General features: G+C 42.2%; 1 non-coding gene across 1 annotated transcript; it reads left to right on the top strand.

Moving 5' to 3' along the window:
- Nucleotides 1-723: 723 nt before the first annotated feature.
- LOC131830980 (U6 spliceosomal RNA) lies at nucleotides 724-829 on the top strand. The gene has a single exon (XR_009353505.1). It is a non-coding gene; the product is annotated as a U6 spliceosomal RNA (small nuclear RNA).
- Nucleotides 830-21,911: the final 21,082 nt, after the last annotated feature.

Genomic DNA, 21,911 nt, shown 5'->3' with positions numbered 1-21,911 from the left:
ATTAGGTGACTGAATGAAAGGATTTATTTCTGGACTCTCAATTCTGTTCTACTTGTTTATGGGTCTGTTTTTATGCCAGTATACTTTATTGTTTTGAGCATGAGGGCTTTGTAGTATAGTTTCAAATCAAGAGTGTAATTTCGCTTCTTCATTCTTTCTCAGAACGGCTTTAATTATTTGTTGTCTTTTATGGTCTCATATAAATTTTAGGATTCTTTACTTACTTCTGTAAAAACACAATATTGGATTTTTTAAAAGATTATTTATTTATTTATTTCACAGAGAGAGAGATGACAAGCAGGCAGAGAGGCAGGCAGAGAGAGAAGAGGTAGCAGCTTCCTGCTGAGCAGAGAGCCTGATGCAGGGCTCGATCCCAGGACCCTGGGATCATGACCTGAGCCGAAGGCAGCGGCTTAACCCACTGAGCCACCCAGGCGCCCCTAAGATTGGATTTTTGATAGGAATTGAATTTACAGATGGTTTTCGGTAGTATGGACATTTTAACAATGTTAATTCTTACCATTCATGAATATGAGCTATCTTTCCATTTATGTCTCCTTCAATTTCTTTATCAATGTCATAGTTTATGGGGTACAGATCTTTCATCTTCTTAGTTAAATCTTTTCCTAAGTATTTTATTAGTTTTGATGCTATTGTGAATTAGATTGTTCTCTTTATTTTTTCAGACAGTTCATCATTAGATTGTTAAAATGCTCGTGTCTTGTGCTTACTTTGGCAACACACATACTAAAATTGGAATGATGCAGAGAAGATTAGCTTGATCACTGAAAAGGATGACATGAAAAACTGGGAAGCATTCCATATTTAAAAAAATGAAACAAAACAAAATTCTTGTCTTTGATATATTGATCTTGTATTTGGTAGCTTTACTAAATTTGTTAATTCAAAATTTTTTGTGAATTTTTTAGGATTCTTTTCCATGTAAGTTCATGTTATCCAAAAAAAAGAAAATTTTACTTCTTCCTTTTTTTTTTTTTGAGTCTTTTATTTCTTTGTGTTCCTTTTTCTCTGGCTAGGACATCCAGCACTATGTCAAATGAGAGTAGTGAAAGTGGACACACTTGTCTTTTTTCTGATCTTTAAGGGGAAAACTTTCAAACTTTTTTGATTGAATATGAGATTAGCTCTGGGCTTGCAATATGTGTTTTTTCTTTAATGGATTTTTTAAATTATTTTTTTTATTTTTTTATAAACATATAATGTGTTTTTATCCCTAGGGGTACAGGTCTGTGAATCACCAGGTTTACACATTTCACAGCACTCACCATCACTCACCATAACACCTGCCCTCCCCAATGTCCATACCCCCACCATCCTCTCCCAACACACCTCCCCCCAGCAACCCTCAGTCTGTTTGGTGAGATTCAGTCTTTTATGGTTTGTCTCCATCCCAATCCCATCTTCTTTTATTTTTCTTTTCCTACGCCCGAAACCGCCTATGTTGCATCTCCACTTCATCATATCAGGGAGATCATATGATAGTTGTCAGATTGATTTATTTCGCCAAGCATAATACCCTCTAGTTCCATCCACGTCATCACAAATAGCAGGATTTCATTTCTTTTGATGGCTGCATAGTATCCCATTGTACATATATTCCACATCTTATTTATTGATTCATCTGTTGAAGGACATTTAGGTTCTTTCCATAGTTTACCTATTGTGGACATTGCTGCTATAAACATTTGGGTGCATGTGCCCCTTCAGAATGCCACGTTTGTATCTTGAGGGTATATACCCAGTACGACAATCACTGGGTCATAGGCTAGTTCTATTTTCAGCTTTTTGAGGCACCTCCACGCTGTTTTCCAGAGTGGTTGCACCAGCTTGCATTCCCACGTACAGTGTAGGAGGGTTGCCCTTTCTCCACATCCTCGCCAGCATCTGTCATTGACTGACTTGTTCATTTTAGCCATTCTGAAAGGTGTGAGGTGGTATCTCATTCTGGTTTTGATTTGTATTTCCCTGATGCCGAGTGATGTGGAGCATTTTTTCATGTGTCTGTTGGCCATTTGGATGTATTCTTTGCAGAAATGTCTGTTCATGTCCTCTGCCCATTTCTTCATTGGATTATTTGTTCTTAGGGTGTTGAGTTTGATAAGCTCTTTATAGATTTTGGATAGATACTGGCCCTTTATCTGGTATGTCATTTGCAAAGATCTTCTCCCAGATAACTTCTGACAGTCATCTTTTGGCTTTGTTAACTGTTTCCTTTGCTGTGCAAAAGCTTTTTGATCTGATAAAATCGCAATAGTTCATTCTTGTCCTTGCTTCCCTTGCCTTTGGCGATGTTCCTAGGAAGAAGTTGCTGCTGCTGAGGTCAAAGAGGTTGCTACCTGTTCTCTCCTCAAATGGATTCCTTTCTCACATTATACTTCTTCATCCATTTCCAGTCTATTTTCATGTACGGGGTAAGGAAAAGGTCCAACTTCATTTTTCTGCATGTGGCTGTTCAATTCTCCCAACACCATTTGTTGAAGAGGCTGTCTCTTTTCCATAGGCCATTCCTTCCTGCTTTGTTGAAGATTAGTTGACCATAGAGTTGAGGGTGTATTTCTGGGCTCTCTATTCTGTTCCATTGATCTATGTCTGTTTTGGGGACAGTTCCCTACTATCTTGATGATGATAACTTTGTAATAGAGCTTGAAGTCTGGAATTGTGATACCAACAACTTTGGCTTTCTTTTTCAATATTCCTCTGGCTATTCGAGATATTTTCTGGTTCCAGATATATTTTAGGGTGATTTGTCCCATTTCTTTGAAAAAAATGGATGGGATTTTGATAGGGATTGCATTAAATGTGTAGATTGCTTTAGGTAGCATAGACATTTTCACAATATTTGTTCTTCCAATACAGGAGCATGGAACATTTTTCCATTTCTTTGTGTCTTCTTCAATTTCTTTCATGAGTACTTTACAGTTTTCTGAGTATAGATTCTTTGTCTCTTTGGTTAGGTTTATTCCTATGTATCTTAGGGTTTTGAGTGCAATTGTAAATGGGATTCACTCCTTAATTTCTATTTCTTCAGTCTTGTTGGTATAAAAAAAATGCAACCAATTTCTGTTCATTGATTTATATCCTGACACTTCACAGAATTCCTATACAAGTTAGAGCAGATTTGGAGTGGAGTCCTTTAAGCTTTCCACATACAGTATCATATCGTCTGCAAACAGGGATAGTTTGACTTCTCTTTTGCCAATTTGGCAAAATTTGGATGCCTTTAATTTCTTTTTGTTGTCTGATTGCTGAGGCTAGGACTTCTAGTACGATGTTGAATAGCAGTGGTGATAACGGACATCCCTGCCGTGTTCCTGACCTCAGCGGAAAAGTATTCAGTTTTTCTCCATTGAGAATGATATTTGCAGTGGGTTTTTCATAGATGGCTTTGATGATATTGAGGTATTTGCCCTCTGTCCCTACACTTTGAAGAGTTTTGATCAGGAAGGGATGCTGTACTTTGTCAAATGCTTTTTCAGCATCTATTGAGAGTATCATATGGTTCTTGTTCTTTCTTTTATTGATGTGTTGTATCACATTGACTGATTTGCGGATGTTGAACCAACCTTGCAGCCCTGGAATAAATCCCACTTGGTCGTGGTGTATAATCCTTTTAATGTACTGTTGAATCCTATTGGCTAGTATTTTGTTGAGTATTTTTGCATCTGTGTTCAGCAAGGATATTGGTCTATAGCTCTCTTTATTGGTGGGATCCTTGTCTGGTTTTGGGATCAAGGTGATGCTGGCCTCATAAAATGAGTTTGGAAGTTTTCCTTCCATTTCTATTTTTTGGAACAGTTTCGGGAGAATAGGAATTAGTTCTTCTTTAAATGTTTGGTAGAATTCCCCCGGGAAGCCGTCTGTCCCTGGGCTTTTGTTTGTTTGGAGATTTTTAATGACTGTTTCAATCTCCTTACTGGTTATGGGTCTGTTCAGGTTTTCTATTTCTTCCTGGTTCAGGTGTGGTAGTTTATATGTTTCTAGGAATGCATCCATTTCTTCCAGATTGTCAAATTTATTGGCATAGAGTTGCTCATAGTATGTTCTTATAATAGTTTGTATTTCTTTGGTGTTAGTTGTGATCTCTCCTCTTTCATTCATGGTTTTATTTATTTGGGTCCTTTCTCTTTTCTTTTTGATAAGTCGGGCCAGGGGTTTATCAATTTTATTAATTCTTTCAAAGAACCAGCTCCTACTTTCGTTGATTTGTTCTATTGTTTTTTTGGTTTCTATTTCATTGATTTCTGCTCTGATCTTTATGATTTCTCTTCTCCTGCTGGGCTTAGGGTTTCTTTCTTGTTCTTTCTCTAGCTCTTTTAGGTATAGGGTTAGGTTGTGTACCTGAGACCTTTCGTGTTTCTTGAGAAAGGCTTGTACCGCTATATATTTTCCTCTCAGGACTACCTTTGTTGTGTCCCACAGATTTTGAACCGTTGTATTTTCATTATCATTTGTTTCCATGATTTTTTTCAATTCTTCTTTAATCTCCCGGTTGACCCATTCATTCTTTAGAAGGATGCTCTTTAGTCTCCATATATTTGGGTTCTTTTCAAACTTCCTTTTGTGGTTGAGTTCTAGCTTTAGAGCATTGTGGTCTGAAAATATGCAGGGAATGATCCCAATCTTTTGATACCGGTTGAGTCCTGATTTAGGACCAAGGATGTGATCTATTCTGGATAGCTGTCTTTTTATTTTTTATTTACCATTACCAAGTTTAATTTTATTTACCATTTAAAAAAAACTTTCTAGTTTTTTAAAACTATATTTCATTTATTTCTGCCCTAATTTTTATTTTTTTCCTTCCTTTTGCTACTTTTAAGTTTACTTTGTTCTTTTTGTATTTTTTGAACTTTTATATTAAGTTCTTTATTTGAAATCTTTTTTTATATACATTTATAGCTATAAAATTTCCTTTTATAACTGCTTTGCTGCTTCTCATAAATTTTTGGTATTTTTTTAAATTTTCCTCAAGATGTATTTTTATTCCCACATTGTCTTCTTTTTTTGATTTTTTGTTTGTTTGAAAATGTGTATGTCTGTGTATTTGTAAATTTTCCAAATTTCCTTCTGTATTGATTTCTAGTTTCATATTATTTTGGCTGGAAATATACTTGATATGCTTTCTATATTATTGATTTGGGGGGGACTCTTGTTTTGTGGTTTAAAATGTGATCTATCCTAGAAAATTTTCCACATGTGTTTGAGAAGAATATTTATTATGATACTATTGGATGGAATATCCTGTAAATATGTTAGGTTCATTTGACATAGTTCTTGTTTGTTTGTTTGTTTTGTTTGTTTGTTTGAGAGAGAGAGAGAGCAGGGCAGAGAGAATGAGCAAGGGGCAAGCGCAGAGACAGAGTGAGAAGACCCCCTCCTGAGCAGGGAGCCCAATGTGGGCCTCTACCTCAGGACCCTGGGATCACGACCTGAGCCAAAGGCAAAGGCTTAACTGACTGAGCCACCCAGTTGTCCAGGCATAGTGTCTAAATTCACTATTTTCTTATTGATTTTCTGTCTGGATGATCTATCCATAGGTAAGAGTGGGGTATTATTGTCCCCAGATATTATTGTATTGCTATTTATTTCTCCTTTTTGTTTTGTTAGTATTTGTTTTATATATTTATGTGGCTCAATATTAGGTACATGATATTTACAATTACTGTATTGATGAATTGATGACACTTTTCTTATTGTATAATGACCTTCTTTGACTCCTGTGGTGATTTTTAGCTTATATAAACCCTATTTTGTCTGTTATAGTTATTGCCACCCTTGTTTTCTTTTGTTACCATTAGCTTGGAATATCTTTCTCCATCCCTTTACTCTCTGCCCATGTGTGTCCTTAAAGCTAAAGTGATTCTTTTATATGATCAAACATATTGTTGGATCTTGTGTTTTTTGTTTGTTTTTTTAATCTATTCTAGCCTTTCTATGTCTTCCAACTGATGATTCCATTCACTTACAGTTAAAGTAATTATGGATAGGTAAGGACTTAACTATTGCCTTTCATTCTTTTTATATTTCATGATTTATTTAAATTTTAGTTAATATATAGTGTAATATTAGTTTCAGGAGTAGAATTTAGTAATTCACCATTTACATATGCTCATCAATGCTCATCACAAGTGACCTCCTAATAATTATTACTGGCTTAGCCCATTCCCCTGCCCATCTCCCCTCCAGAAACAGTTTGTTACTTATAGTTAAGTGTATTATGGTTTGCCTTCCCCACCCTTTTTAAAATTTTTTTTCTTTCCCCAGTGTTTATCTGTTTTGTTTCTCTTTTGTAGATGCTCTGCTCTTTAATTTCCTGTCTTGTTCTCTTTGTTTGTAATCTGATGACTTTTTGTGGCAGTATGTTTTAACTTCTTTATCAAAATCTTTTGTGAATCTACTACATTTTTTTTATATTTACCATTAAGCTTATATAAAATACGTTAGTTATAACATTCCATTTTATTTTGAAAACAACTGAACTTCAATAGTTTACAGAAAATTTATACTTCTCCTATAACAATAGGTTATTGATGTTTTTACATTTTAGATCATTTTTATATTGTACTTTCAATAACAAATGATTGCAGTTATAGTTATTTTTAATAGGCTTTTAAACTAGACTACTAAATGATTTATATATCACCATTACAATATTAGAGAATCTGGTTTTGACTATACATTTACCTTTCGCAATAAATAAGGAGCCATCCATGCATCCATGTTGCCATCTTGATGACATCACCATCCCCAAATCTCCAGTAAGTGTTACTTTATATTTATCTTTTTTTTTAAGATTTTATTTGTTTATTTGACAGAGAGAGAGAGAGAGAGAGAGAGCTCAAGTTGGCAGAGTGGCAGGCAGAGGAAGATCGAGAGGCAGGCTTATTACCCAGCAGTGAGCCCGATGCAGGTCTTAATCCCAGGACCCTGGGATCATGACCTGAGTCAAATGCAGCTGCTTAACTGATTGAGTCACCCAGGGAGCCCTAAATTTTACTTTAGTTAATATATGACTATTTTTTATTTCTACTAATAGACATATCAATTTTACTGCTTTTAATATTAAGGTCTTCTCCTTAGCATTATCAATTTTATGTGTTGTTTACATTTGTGGTGGTAAGTATGTAATTCATGTATGTGGTGGTATGTAAGTAATTCAAATATGAATTTTAAACTCTAGATCATATGCTCCATTGTGGCAGATATTTGTCTTATTCATCCCACCCACAAAAAATTAGTACTAAATAGGTCTTTGTTGATTGACTGAATGAATTAAGTGTTCTGACACTAGCATAGCTGACCAAACCAGAGATAAAGGAGAAAATATAATGATTGTCAAATGGGTGAACCTGAGATAAAAAGACACTTTTAGCTTCGTCAGTTTGATATACACTCCGGATAACATTCCAACTTTGCATGGATTTTTGGAGAGCAAACAACTCCTCTCCTAAATAATAAATTTATTAATTGCCTTCCTTATGAGTCCTGACAGCAGTCAGTTTTGTGGGTTTCTGATTCCATTCCAAGAGGTTGAATGTCTGTTTGATTTATGTAATAGGCAACAGTGTCATGAGGAAAGACTTGTAGGATAAAATTTCTTAAAGATGGGAACACACATAGCTGCCTATGGACTGTGAGGTGGGTGTTAATGAAAATGCATTGATCAGTAAGGGAAGGGCAGCTCACAACCATAGGAAAGGTGCCCTGTGTTTTTGTTTTGTTTTGTTTTGTTTTACAAACAGATACAATTTCCCCTCCCCATGGAAATTTTCAAATTTACTTTGCTCTAACAACCACAAATACTTAGGACATTATGAACACAAGATGGGTATTAAAGGATAAAAATAAACAAAAATTTAAGTAAATGTTAAGTTTTTATCATTATTTCAGCCATGTTTTTCTATGCTTAACTGCTCAAAGAAATTACACGTTTCTAAATATTATACCAGGCTGTTAAACTAATGGAAAGGGTTTTATGGAATTTTCTATAACACCATCTCGATTTTCTACATTGGCTGTCACTCCTGAAAATTCTCAGTTTATAAATGTGCATATATTTACTATAATAATATTCACTGGTTATTTACCTGGTTTATTACTGTATTTTGATCCTTTCTAATTGTTCACTTTCTTCCATGTTTCCTCCTTATTTCTACAAATGTCAATCCATCACATGTTATGTAAAGTGAAACAAAGAGGAACAGCTGTTAGTAGAAAGGATTAATAGGTGCTTTGATGTTACTCTGTGAGATATTAAGTACTAGGCAAGGTATTTCCATATCATCATTTTAATATATTTTAGGAATACAGCATAGATGTTTTGCTTTAATTAAACCTTCTCTAAGTCTTTATATATATTTTTTCCTAACTCACAAGTCCGCCCTTCATGTCCCATTCAAAACCCACTAATTTTATGGAATAATTGTTTCATCTTCCCAGTACAATCTTCACTTAACTTATAGCTCTGGTGTGCTCCTTTGGCAGCACATATATTAACTTATTGTTCTGGGTATACAAAAGGATAGGAATGGAATATTTTGTAATATGATATTTTATCCTTTCTACACTACAGAGTCTGTGTAAGCATTCTTTGATCAGAGACCTAAGGAGGAGGTCCAAATTGAAGAAAAACAAATCGAAAAAAAGAAAATGTTCTCAGTCCTTTCTTGTAGTTTCATTTGCAGGAATCACATCGGCAAAGACATTAAAATGTTTTTTTCTTATTTTTTAAAATTAATTTTAAATTTTTTATTGGATTATGCTCCCTTAAACTCATCTGATACCATGAATAGAAAATCAAAGCAATCCACCAAACCTTCTTTCATGATGTTGCCTTTAAACATGTTGCCTTTAAAAAATTTACAGTCTCATCTGTAGAGTAGATGAACCTTGACTCAAAAGTTTCATCTTAGACTGTGGTGACACTTGTCTTGCCACCCGCCCGCTGTTCCTGCCATGGCAGGCTCTCCTGCTTCACGACCGTTTCCCAACAACAAGGCCAATGGCTCGTTCTCTTCTCCCAGGGCGGTGTTGCTGCGCCTTTCCCAGACATGCTCCTGGGGAGCACAGTGACAGACGTGTCCCTTTTCTTAAGGCTGTTTCCACAGGCGCAACCACGCTTCTCTCTCAGGCAGAGGGGATGACCAGGCTAAGAGGATTTCGCTCCATACGGGTTTCTCCCACCATGCTTCGGAAACTATGTTCAGACGAGCGGCATCAGCATCCCACAGAACTGACACAGATTTCCCAAAGAATGCTGTGCTTTCCCAGAGGGGATGCACGTACAAAGAGGCTTTTGCTCTATGTGGGTTTCTCCCACCGTGCTGTGAATACTAGGTTAAGTCAAGCCGCAACAGCAGCCCACAGAACCGACTCTGATTTCCCAGCGCCTACTCTGCTTTTGCAGAGGTTTTGGGCTTGGCGCGAACTGCACTTCGCCTCTGCTTCCTCAGCAAAGCTTTGGGCATTAGCTCTGTCGCTTAAGAGAAGAAGAGCCGCGGGAGATCTGGTGCCTCTTGGGCCTTGTTTTCCTGGGCTCCATGTTCCCGCCCTGGGTTCACACTGCCAGGCCAAACTAAGCAAAGCCACAACCCTGCAGCAGCATGTGAGGCCTAGGATTGCACTCTATGCACACTACCATCTCCGGTGACTTGGCCTTTTGCCCTGGCGCGCAGGCAGACTCGGGGACTAGGCCAGTGCCTTCTCCACAGGAAAGAAGAGGTGACAGGATCACTGATCACTGCCCATGCACTGGGATGGGGAGCTGTGGGGGACTGTCCCCCACTCCTTCCCCGGAAACCCCGTGCCTCCGCGAACGCTGCCACATCTTGGAGGAAGGCCTCTGACTGCCTGTTACTCCAGGGAGCTGTTTCTGTGAGTTTGCCTGGTGGCAAACCCAAGTCTGCCCTAGGGACAGGTGTCCAAGGAGATGCTGGCCCCTTGGGACCAGAGGCACAGGACAGGCCTGCCTTCTGCCCAGACTCCTTCCTCAGAGAGGATCACGAGCGCCCTCATGTCTCCTTAGCTGCTCGTGTCTCCTCAGCCGCCAGGCTTCATTTTATCCGCTCAGGGAGCGGGTGGCACTTGTCTTGCCACCTGCCTGCTGTTCCTGCCATGGCAGGCTCTCCTGCTTCACCACCGTTTCCCGACAGCAAAGCCAACAGCTCCTTCACTTGTCCCAGGGCGGCGTGCTGCGCCTTATGCAGACATGCTCCTGAGGAGCGCGGTAACAGACGTGTCCCTTTCGTTAAGGCTGTTTCGACAGGTGCTCTCTCAGGCAGAGGGGGATGCACGGGCAAAGAGGATTTTGCTCAATGCGGGTTTATTACAACGAGCTGTGGAGACTAGCTAAGGCAAGCAGCAGCAGCATCCCACAGACCCGACTCTGATTTCCCAAAGAATGCTGTGCTTTCCCAGAGGGGATGCCCGGGCAAAGAGGCTTTCGCTCTATGCGGGTTTCTCCCACTCTGCTGCGAATACTAGGCTAAGGCAAGGAGCAAGAGCAGCCCACAGAACCGACTCTGATTTCCCAGCGACTGATATGCTTTCGCAGAGGTTTTCAGCTTGGCGTGAACCGCACTTCGCTGCCGCTTCCTCAACAAGGCTTTGGGCGTTCGCTCGGTCCCGTCAGGGAAGAAGAGCTGTGGGAGAGCTGGTGCCTCTTTGGCTTTGTTTTCCCGGGCTCCATGTTAGCACCTCGGTTCACACTGCCTAGCTGAACTAAGGCACAGTCACAACCCTGCAGAATCGTGCGCGCCCTAGGATGGCACTCTATGCCCACTACCATCTCCTGGCATAGGCAAAGCTTGGCTTTTTGATCTGGCATGCAGGCAGACTCGGGGACCAAGCCAGTGCCTTCCCCACAGGAGAGGAGAGGCGTCACGATCCCTGCACACCGCCCGCACACTGGGATGGGGAGCTGTGGGGGACTGTCCCCAATCCTTGCCTGGACACCCCGTGCCTTCGCGAACGCTTGCACATCCTGGAGGAAGACGGCGTCTGACTCCTCGTTATTTCAGGGAGCTGTTTCTCCAGGATGTGGAAGCTTGGAGGAGGCATGGGTTTAAGGGGAAGGGGTCCCAAAGCTCCCTATTCAGTGCACGGGCGGTGTGCAGGGATCCTGTCACCTCTCCTTTCCTGTGGGGAAAGCACTGGGCTAGTCCGCGAGTTCGCCTGAGCGCCAGAGAAAAAGGCCAAGCGATGCCTACACCAGGAGATTCTGGTAGTGTGTATAGGGTGCCATCCAAGCTCCGCACGCTACCGCAGGGTTGCGGCTGTGTATGCTTAGTTCGGCCTGGCAGGGTGAATCCAGGACGCGAACATGGAGCCCGGGAAAAAAGGCTCAAGGGGCAGCAGCTCTCCCGCAGCTCTTCTTCCCTGACGCGACTGAAGCCTTGCTGAGGAAGCAGCGGCAAAGTGATGTTCGCTCGAAGCCAAAGCCTCTGTGAAAGCACAGCATTCGCTGAGAAATGTTCTGCGGGCTGCTGCTGCTTGCCTGAGCCCTGTCTCACGGTGGGAGAAACCCGCATACAGCGAAAGCCTCTTTGCCATGTCATCTGCCCTTGGAAAGCACAGCATTCGCTGGGAAATATGAGTTGGGATTGGGGATGCTGCTTCTGCTTGCTTAGCTAGTCTCTGCTGCACACCGGAAGATACCCGCATGGAGCGAAATACTCTTTGCCCTAGCATCCCCTCTGCCTGAGAGAGAAGCGTGGTTGCACACGTCTGTCACCGCACTCCCCAGGAGCAAGTGTGAAGAAGGCGCGGCACGCGCCCCCAGAGAAGAGAAGGAGCCCTTAGCCTTGGGTTCAGGAAACGCTCGGGAAGCAGGATAGCCTGCGGTGGCCCGAACAGCAGGCCTGTGACAAGACAGGTGTCCCCCGCTCCCTGTGCGTAGAGATGGAAGCCTGGCTGCTAAGGAGACATGAGGGGACGACCAGGGCAGGGGCGTGTGCTCCCCTCTGAGGAAGGAGTCTGGGCAGAAGGCAGGCCTGTCCTGTGCCTCTGTTTCCAAGGGGACAGCATCTCCTTGGCCACCTGTCCCAAGGGCAGACTTGGGTTTGCCACCATGTGCCATACCCGCAACTCGCAGAAACAACCCCATGGAGAAACGGGCAGTCAGATGCCGTCTTCCTCCTAGATGTGGCAGCGATGTGGGTGGCAGGGGTTGTGCCGGGGAAGGAGTGGGGACTGTCCCCCACAGTTCCCCATCCAAATTTATGGGCCGTGTGCAAGGATCCTGTCGCCTCCTCCTGTGGTGAAGGCACTGGCTTAGATCTCATGTCTGCCTGAGCAGAACATAAGGCAAAGCCTTACCTACCCCAGGAGATGGTAATAGGCATAGAGTGCCATGCTAGGCCACGCATGCTGCTGCAAGGTTGTGACTGTCTGCTTAGTTCGGCTTAGGAAGGTGAACCCCGTGAGCGAACTTGGAGCCCGGGAAAGCAAGGCCCAAGAGGCACCAGCTCTCAGGCAGCTCTTCTTCCCTGACGTGAAGGAAGCCTTGCTGAGGAAGCAGTGGTGAAGTGCGGTTTGCTCCAAGCCCAAAGCCTCTGTGAAAGCACAACATCTGCTGAGAAATCAGCGTCGGTACTGTGGGCTGCTACTGCTGGTTGCCTGAGCCCAGTCTCATGGTGGGAGAAACCCGCATACAGCTTAAGGCTCTTTGCCCGGGCATCTCCTCTGGGAAAGCGCAGCATTCATTGGGAAATCAGAGTTGGGTTTGGGGATGCTGCTGCTGCTTGCCTGAGCTAGTCCCCGCAGCACGGTGGAAGATACCCTCATGGAGCGAAATTCTTTGCCTTAGCATCCCCTCTGCCTGAGAGAGAAACGTGTTTGCACATCTGAAAGGGCCTTAAGGAAAGGGACATGTCTGTCCCCGCCCTCCCATGGAGCACGTCTGGGGAAGGCGCAGCACGCTGCCCACGGAGAAGAGGAGCCATTGGCCTTGGGGTCGGAAAACCCTCAGGAAGCAGGATAGCCTGCCGTCGCACATACAGCAGGCTGGTGGCAAGACAAGTGTCACCCGCTCCCTGTGCGGAGAGATGGAAGCCTGGCTGCTAAGGAGATATGAGGGGACGACTAGGGTTGAGGCGCGTGCTCCCCTCTGAGGAAGGAGTCTGGGCATAAGGCAGGCCTGTCCTGTGCCTCTGGTCCCAAGGGCACAGCATCTCCTTGGACAACAGTCCGTAGGGCAGACTTGGGCTTGCTACCAGGCACCATACCCTGAATTCACAGAAACAGCTCCCTCGAGAAACGGGCAGTCAGATGCCATCTTCCTCCAAGATGTGACATCGTTGTCGGTGGCAGGGGGTGAGCCGGGGAAGGAGTGGCAACAATCCCCCACAGCTCCCCATCCCAGTGTGCGGGCGGTGTGCAGGGATCGTGACGCCTCTCCTCTCCTGTGTGGAAGGCACTGGCCTTGTCCACGAGTCCGCATGAGGGCCAGTGCAAAAGGCCAAGCGTTGCCTACACAGGGAGATGGTAGTGTGCATAGATTGCTATCCTAGGCCACGCACGCGGCTGCAGGTTTGTGGCTGTGTCTGCTTACTTCGGCCTGGTTGGGTGAATCCAGGGCGTGAACATGGAACCCTGGAAAGCAAAGCCCAAGAGGCACCAGCTCTCCCACGGCTTCTCTTCCATGAGGCGACAGAGCGGACGCCCAAAGCCTTGCTGAGGAAGCAGCAGTGAAGTGCGGTTCACACCAAGCTGAAAATCTCTCTGCGAACGTTTAGCAGTCGCTGGGAAAGCAGAGTTGGTTCTGTGAGCTGCTGTTGCTGCTTGCCTTAGCCTAGTATTCGCAGCATGGCGGGAGAAACCCTCATAGAGCGAAAGCTTCTTTGCCCGGGCATCCCCTCTGGGAAAGCACATCATTCTTTGGGAAAACAGAGTCGGGTCTGTGGGATGCTGCTGCTGCTTGCCTGAGCTAGTCTCCACAGCACAGTGTAATAAACCCGAATGGAGCGAAATCCTCTTTGCTTGGGCATCCCCTCTGCCTGAGAGAGAAGCGTGGTTACGCCTGTGGAAAGAGCCTTAAGGAAAGGGACACGTCTGTCACTGCAGAGCGAAAGAATCCTGGCTGCTAAGGAGACACGAGGGGAAGATTAGGGCAGGGGAAAGGGCTCCACTCTGAGGAAGGAGTCTGGGCAGAAAGCATGCCTGTCCTGAGCCTCTGGGCCCAAGGAGACAGCAGCTTTGGCCACCTGTCTCTGGTGGAGACATGGGCTTGCCACCAGGCGCCTACCCTGAAATCGCAGAAACAGCTCCCTGAAAGAACTGGCAGTCATATTCCGTCTTCCTCCAGGATGTGCAAGCGTTCGCGAAGGCACGGGGTGTCCAGGCAAGGATTGGGGACAGTCCCCCACAGCTCCCCATCCCAGTGTGCGGGCGGTGTGCAGGGATCGTGACGCCTCTCCTCTCCTGTGGGGAAGGCACTGGCTTGGTCCCCGAGTCTGCCTGCACGCCAGATCAAAAAGCCAAGCTTTGCCTATGCCAGGAGATGGTAGTGGGCATAGAGTGCCATCCTAGGGCGCGCACGATTCTGCAGGGTTGTGACTGTGCCTTAGTTCAGCTAGGCAGTGTGAACCGAGGTGCTAACATGGAGCCCGGGAAAACAAAGCCAAAGAGGCACCAGCTCTCCCACAGCTCTTCTTCCCTGACGGGACCGAGCGAACGCCCAAAGCCTTGTTGAGGAAGCGGCAGCGAAGTGCGGTTCACGCCAAGCTGAAAACCTCTGCGAAAGCATATCAGTCGCTGGGAAATCAGAGTCGGTTCTGTGGGCTGCTCTTGCTCCTTGCCTTAGCCTAGTATTCGCAGCAGAGTGGGAGAAACCCGCATAGAGCGAAAGCCTCTTTGCCCGGGCATCCCCTCTGGGAAAGCACAGCATTCTTTGGGAAATCAGAGTCGGGTCTGTGGGATGCTGCTGCTGCTTGCCTTAGCTAGTCTCCACAGCTCGTTGTAATAAACCCGCATTGAGCAAAATCCTCTTTGCCCGTGCATCCCCCTCTGCCTGAGAGAGCACCTGTCGAAACAGCCTTAACGAAAGGGACACGTCTGTTACCGCGCTCCTCAGGAGCATGTCTGCATAAGGCGCAGCACGCCGCCCTGGGACAAGTGAAGGAGCTGTTGGCTTTGCTGTCGGGAAACGGTGGTGAAGCAGGAGAGCCTGCCATGGCAGGAACAGCAGGCAGGTGGCAAGACAAGTGCCACCCGCTCCCTGAGCGGATAAAATGAAGCCTGGCGGCTGAGGAGACACGAGCAGCTAAGGAGACATGAGGGCGCTCGTGATCCTCTCTGAGGAAGGAGTCTGGGCAGAAGGCAGGCCTGTCCTGTGCCTCTGGTCCCAAGGGGCCAGCATCTCCTTGGACACCTGTCCCTAGGGCAGACTTGGGTTTGCCACCAGGCAAACTCACAGAAACAGCTCCCTGGAGTAACAGGCAGTCAGAGGCCTTCCTCCAAGATGTGGCAGCGTTCGCGGAGGCACGGGGTTTCCGGGGAAGGAGTGGGGGACAGTCCCCCACAGCTCCCCATCCCAGTGCATGGGCAGTGATCAGTGATCCTGTCACCTCTTCTTTCCTGTGGAGAAGGCACTGGCCTAGTCCCCGAGTCTGCCTGCGCGCCAGGGCAAAAGGCCAAGTCACCGGAGATGGTAGTGTGCATAGAGTGCAATCCTAGGCCTCACATGCTGCTGCAGGGTTGTGGCTTTGCTTAGTTTGGCCTGGCAGTGTGAACCCAGGGCGGGAACATGGAGCCCAGGAAAACAAGGCCCAAGAGGCACCAGATCTCCCGCGGCTCTTCTTCTCTTAAGCGACAGAGCTAATGCCCAAAGCTTTGCTGAGGAAGCAGAGGCGAAGTGCAGTTCGCGCCAAGCCCAAAACCTCTGCAAAAGCAGAGTAGGCGCTGGGAAATCAGAGTCGGTTCTGTGGGCTGCTGTTGCGGCTTGACTTAACCTAGTATTCACAGCACGGTGGGAGAAACCCACATAGAGCAAAAGCCTCTTTGTACGTGCATCCCCTCTGGGAAAGCACAGCATTCTTTGGGAAATCTGTGTCAGTTCTGTGGGATGCTGATGCCGCTCGTCTGAACATAGTTTCCGAAGCATGGTGGGAGAAACCCGTATGGAGCGAAATCCTCTTAGCCCGGTCATCCCCTCTGCCTGAGAGAGAAGCGTGGTTGCGCCTGTGGAAACAGCCTTAAGAAAAGGGACACGTCTGTCACTGTGCTCCCCAGGAGCATGTCTGGGAAAGGCGCAGCAACACCGCCCTGGGAGAAGAGAACGAGCCATTGGCCTTGTTGTTGGGAAACGGTCGTGAAGCAGGAGAGCCTGCCATGGCAGGAACAGCGGGCGGGTGGCAAGACAAGTGTCACCACAGTCTAAGATGAAACTTTTGAGTCAAGGTTCATCTACTCTACAGATGAGACTGTAAATTTTTTAAAGGCAACATGTTTAAAGGCAACATCATGAAAGAAGGTTTGGTGGATTGCTTTGATTTTCTATTCATGGTATCAGATGAGTTTAAGGGAGCATAATCCAATAAAAAATTTAAAATTAATTTTAAAAAATAAGAAAAAAACATTTTAATGTCTTTGCCGATGTGATTCCTGCAAATGAAACTACAAGAAAGGACTGAGAACATTTTCTTTTTTTCGATTTGTTTTTCTTCAATTTGGACCTCCTCCTTAGGTCTCTGATCAAAGAATGCTTACACAGACTCTGTAGTGTAGAAAGGATAAAATATCATATTACAAAATATTCCATTCCTATCCTTTTGTATACCCAGAACAATAAGTTAATATATGTGCTGCCAAAGGAGCACACCAGAGCTATAAGTTAAGTGAAGATTGTACTGGGAAGATGAAACAATTATTCCATAAAATTAGTGGGTTTTGAATGGGACATGAAGGGCGGACTTGTGAGTTAGGAAAAAATATATATAAAGACTTAGAGAAGGTTTAATTAAAGCAAAACATCTATGCTGTATTCCTAAAATATATTAAAATGATGATATGGAAATACCTTGCCTAGTACTTAATATCTCACAGAGTAACATCAAAGCACCTATTAATCCTTTCTACTAACAGCTGTTCCTCTTTGTTTCACTTTACATAACATGTGATGGATTGACATTTGTAGAAATAAGGAGGAAACATGGAAGAAAGTGAACAATTAGAAAGGATCAAAATACAGTAATAAACCAGGTAAATAACCAGTGAATATTATTATAGTAAATATATGCACATTTATAAACTGAGAATTTTCAGGAGTGACAGCCAATGTAGAAAATCGAGATGGTGTTATAGAAAATTCCATAAAACCCTTTCCATTAGTTTAACAGCCTGGTATAATATTTAGAAACGTGTAATTTCTTTGAGCAGTTAAGCATAGAAAAACATGGCTGAAATAATGATAAAAACTTAACATTTACTTAAATTTTTGTTTATTTTTATCCTTTAATACCCATCTTGTGTTCATAATGTCCTAAGTATTTGTGGCTGTTAGAGCAAAGTAAATTTGAAAATTTCCATGGGGAGGGGAAATTGTATCTGTTTGTAAAACAAAACAAAACAAAACAAAAACACAGGGCACCTTTCCTATGGTTGTGAGCTGCCCTTCCCTTACTGATCAATGCATTTTCATTAACACCCACCTCACAGTCCATAGGCAGCTATGTGTGTTCCCATCTTTAAGAAATTTTATCCTACAAGTCTTTCCTCATGACACTGTTGCCTATTACATAAATCAAACAGACATTCAACCTCTTGGAATGGAATCAGAAACCCACAAAACTGACTGCTGTCAGGACTCATAAGGAAGGCAATTAATAAATTTATTATTTAGGAGAGGAGTTGTTTGCTCTCCAAAAATCCATGCAAAGTTGGAATGTTATCCGGAGTGTATATCAAACTGACGAAGCTAAAAGTGTCTTTTTATCTCAGGTTCACCCATTTGACAATCATTATATTTTCTCCTTTATCTCTGGTTTGGTCAGCTATGCTAGTGTCAGAACACTTAATTCATTCAGTCAATCAACAAAGACCTATTTAGTACTAATTTTTTGTGGGTGGGATGAATAAGACAAATATCTGCCACAATGGAGCATATGATCTAGAGTTTAAAATTCATATTTGAATTACTTACATACCACCACATACATGAATTACATACTTACCACCACAAATGTAAACAACACATAAAATTGATAATGCTAAGGAGAAGACCTTAATATTAAAAGCAGTAAAATTGATATGTCTATTAGTAGAAATAAAAAATAGTCATATATTAACTAAAGTAAAATTTAGGGCTCCCTGGGTGACTCAATCAGTTAAGCAGCTGCATTTGACTCAGGTCATGATCCCAGGGTCCTGGGATTAAGACCTGCATCGGGCTCACTGCTGGGTAATAAGCCTGCCTCTCGATCTTCCTCTGCCTGCCACTCTGCCAACTTGAGCTCTCCCTCTCTCTCTCTCTCTCTCTGTCAAATAAACAAATAAAATCTTAAAAAAAAAGATAAATATAAAGTAACACTTACTGGAGATTTGGGGATGGTGATGTCATCAAGATGGCAACATGGATGCATGGATGGCTCCTTATTTATTGCGAAAGGTAAATGTATAGTCAAAACCAGATTCTCTAATATTGTAATGGTGATATATAAATCATTTAGTAGTCTAGTTTAAAAGCCTATTAAAAATAACTATAACTGCAATCATTTGTTATTGAAAGTACAATATAAAAATGATCTAAAATGTAAAAACATCAATAACCTATTGTTATAGGAGAAGTATAAATTTTCTGTAAACTATTGAAGTTCAGTTGTTTTCAAAATAAAATGGAATGTTATAACTAACGTATTTTATATAAGCTTAATGGTAAATATAAAAAAAATGTAGTAGATTCACAAAAGATTTTGATAAAGAAGTTAAAACATACTGCCACAAAAAGTCATCAGATTACAAACAAAGAGAACAAGACAGGAAATTAAAGAGCAGAGCATCTACAAAAGAGAAACAAAACAGATAAACACTGGGGAAAGAAAAAAAATTTTAAAAAGGGTGGGGAAGGCAAACCATAATACACTTAACTATAAGTAACAAACTGTTTCTGGAGGGGAGATGGGCAGGGGAATGGGCTAAGCCAGTAATAATTATTAGGAGGTCACTTGTGATGAGCATTGATGAGCATATGTAAATGGTGAATTACTAAATTCTACTCCTGAAACTAATATTACACTATATATTAACTAAAATTTAAATAAATCATGAAATATAAAAAGAATGAAAGGCAATAGTTAAGTCCTTACCTATCCATAATTACTTTAACTGTAAGTGAATGGAATCATCAGTTGGAAGACATAGAAAGGCTAGAATAGATTAAAAAAACAAACAAAAAACACAAGATCCAACAATATGTTTGATCATATAAAAGAATCACTTTAGCTTTAAGGACACACATGGGCAGAGAGTAAAGGGATGGAGAAAGATATTCCAAGCTAATGGTAACAAAAGAAAACAAGGGTGGCAATAACTATAACAGACAAAATAGGGTTTATATAAGCTAAAAATCACCACAGGAGTCAAAGAAGGTCATTATACAATAAGAAAAGTGTCATCAATTCATCAATACAGTAATTGTAAATATCATGTACCTAATATTGAGCCACATAAATATATAAAACAAATACTAACAAAACAAAAAGGAGAAATAAATAGCAATACAATAATATCTGGGGACAATAATACCCCACTCTTACCTATGGATAGATCATCCAGACAGAAAATCAATAAGAAAATAGTGAATTTAGACACTATGCCTGGACAACTGGGTGGCTCAGTCAGTTAAGCCTTTGCCTTTGGCTCAGGTCGTGATCCCAGGGTCCTGAGGTAGAGGCCCACATTGGGCTCCCTGCTCAGGAGGGGGTCTTCTCACTCTGTCTCTGCGCTTGCCCCTTGCTCATTCTCTCTGCCCTGCTCTCTCTCTCTCTCAAACAAACAAACAAAACAAACAAACAAACAAGAACTATGTCAAATGAACCTAACATATTTACAGGATATTCCATCCAATAGTATCATAATAAATATTCTTCTCAAACACATGTGGAAAATTTTCTAGGATAGATCACATTTTAAACCACAAAACAAGAGTCCCCCCCAAATCAATAATATAGAAAGCATATCAAGTATATTTCCAGCCAAAATAATATGAAACTAGAAATCAATACAGAAGGAAATTTGGAAAATTTACAAATACACAGACATACACATTTTCAAACAAACAAAAAATCAAAAAAAGAAGACAATGTGGGAATAAAAATACATCTTGAGGAAAATTTAAAAAAATACCAAAAATTTATGAGAAGCAGCAAAGCAGTTATAAAAGGAAATTTTATAGCTATAAATGTATATAAAAAAAGATTTCAAATAAAGAACTTAATATAAAAGTTCAAAAAATACAAAAAGAACAAAGTAAACTTAAAAGTAGCAAAAGGAAGGAAAAAAATAAAAATTAGGGCAGAAATAAATGAAATATAGTTTTAAAAAACTAGAAAGTTTTTTTTAAATGGTAAATAAAATTAAACTTGGTAATGGTAAATAAAAAATAAAAAGACAGCTATCCAGAATAGATCACATCCTTGGTCCTAAATCAGGACTCAACCGGTATCAAAAGATTGGGATCATTCCCTGCATATTTTCAGACCACAATGCTCTAAAGCTAGAACTCAACCACAAAAGGAAGTTTGAAAAGAACCCAAATATATGGAGACTAAAGAGCATCCTTCTAAAGAATGAATGGGTCAACCGGGAGATTAAAGAAGAATTGAAAAAAATCATGGAAACAAATGATAATGAAAATACAACGGTTCAAAATCTGTGGGACACAACAAAGGTAGTCCTGAGAGGAAAATATATAGCGGTACAAGCCTTTCTCAAGAAACACGAAAGGTCTCAGGTACACAACCTAACCCTATACCTAAAAGAGCTAGAGAAAGAACAAGAAAGAAACCCTAAGCCCAGCAGGAGAAGAGAAATCATAAAGATCAGAGCAGAAATCAATGAAATAGAAACCAAAAAAACAATAGAACAAATCAACGAAAGTAGGAGCTGGTTCTTTGAAAGAATTAATAAAATTGATAAACCCCTGGCCCGACTTATCAAAAAGAAAAGAGAAAGGACCCAAATAAATAAAACCATGAATGAAAGAGGAGAGATCACAACTAACACCAAAGAAATACAAACTATTATAAGAACATACTATGAGCAACTCTATGCCAATAAATTTGACAATCTGGAAGAAATGGATGCATTCCTAGAAACATATAAACTACCACACCTGAACCAGGAAGAAATAGAAAACCTGAACAGACCCATAACCAGTAAGGAGATTGAAACAGTCATTAAAAATCTCCAAACAAACAAAAGCCCAGGGACAGACGGCTTCCCGGGGGAATTCTACCAAACATTTAAAGAAGAACTAATTCCTATTCTCCCGAAACTGTTCCAAAAAATAGAAATGGAAGGAAAACTTCCAAACTCATTTTATGAGGCCAGCATCACCTTGATCCCAAAACCAGACAAGGATCCCACCAATAAAGAGAGCTATAGACCAATATCCTTGCTGAACACAGATGCAAAAATACTCAACAAAATACTAGCCAATAGGATTCAACAGTACATTAAAAGGATTATACACCACGACCAAGTGGGATTTATTCCAGGGCTGCAAGGTTGGTTCAACATCCGCAAATCAGTCAATGTGATACAACACATCAATAAAAGAAAGAACAAGAACCATATGATACTCTCAATAGATGCTGAAAAAGCATTTGACAAAGTACAGCATCCCTTCCTGATCAAAACTCTTCAAAGTGTAGGGACAGAGGGCAAATACCTCAATATCA

This window comes from Mustela lutreola, chromosome 4 (genome assembly GCF_030435805.1).
Source record: "Mustela lutreola isolate mMusLut2 chromosome 4, mMusLut2.pri, whole genome shotgun sequence".
Classification (NCBI taxonomy): domain Eukaryota; kingdom Metazoa; phylum Chordata; class Mammalia; order Carnivora; family Mustelidae; genus Mustela; species Mustela lutreola.
This window is presented reverse-complemented; position numbering and strand designations above follow the sequence as displayed.